Raw genomic sequence first — 680 nt, 5'->3', positions numbered from 1 at the left:
TTGATCCTCTTACAAACCAATATGAACCAAAGTTTAAAAGATTATTCATTTGCAAATTTTATACAACCAATTACAACTGCTAATACTACAACTGAAGTGGATTCTCCTGTTAGACAATCTAATATTGCAAATGAATTAAAACTGTGCATGAAGCATGATAGGAAAGTCGGTTCCAAGTGAGGATATAGAAAATCTAAAAGATTCTTCAGACATAATAAACATTTCATCTCCAGAAGTGATTGATCAAGTACCTAAAACTCGTGAAAATAAAGAGATCTCGATAAATTATGTCCAAAATGGAATACAATGGAACCGACACGAAGTTGACATTGATGTTTTTTTGTACAATATAGCACAAAATGTGATAAATGACAAAGAGGATCATGAGTCAAAGTCTATTAAATATTATAGACTAAGTGAGAATTGGCCAAAATGAATATATTCAATTGAATAAGATTTAAATTCACTTTACAAGTGACTCGATTTTGGACCTGTAGTCTGAACACCTCAAGGTGTGAAATCAATGGGATATAAATGAGTTTTTGTGAAAAGCAAAATAAAAATGGTATAAATTTTAATTTATTTCTCAATGATTTTCACAAAGACCTAAGATTGGTTTTGGTGAAACATATCCACCTGTAGTGGATTCAGTTAATTTTTAGATATTTTTTTTTCCTTAT

This window comes from Vicia villosa, linkage group LG5 (genome assembly GCF_029867415.1).
Source record: "Vicia villosa cultivar HV-30 ecotype Madison, WI linkage group LG5, Vvil1.0, whole genome shotgun sequence".
Classification (NCBI taxonomy): Eukaryota; Viridiplantae; Streptophyta; class Magnoliopsida; order Fabales; family Fabaceae; genus Vicia; species Vicia villosa.
The sequence above is the reverse complement of the archived record's forward strand: the minus strand, read 5'-3'. Positions refer to the sequence as shown.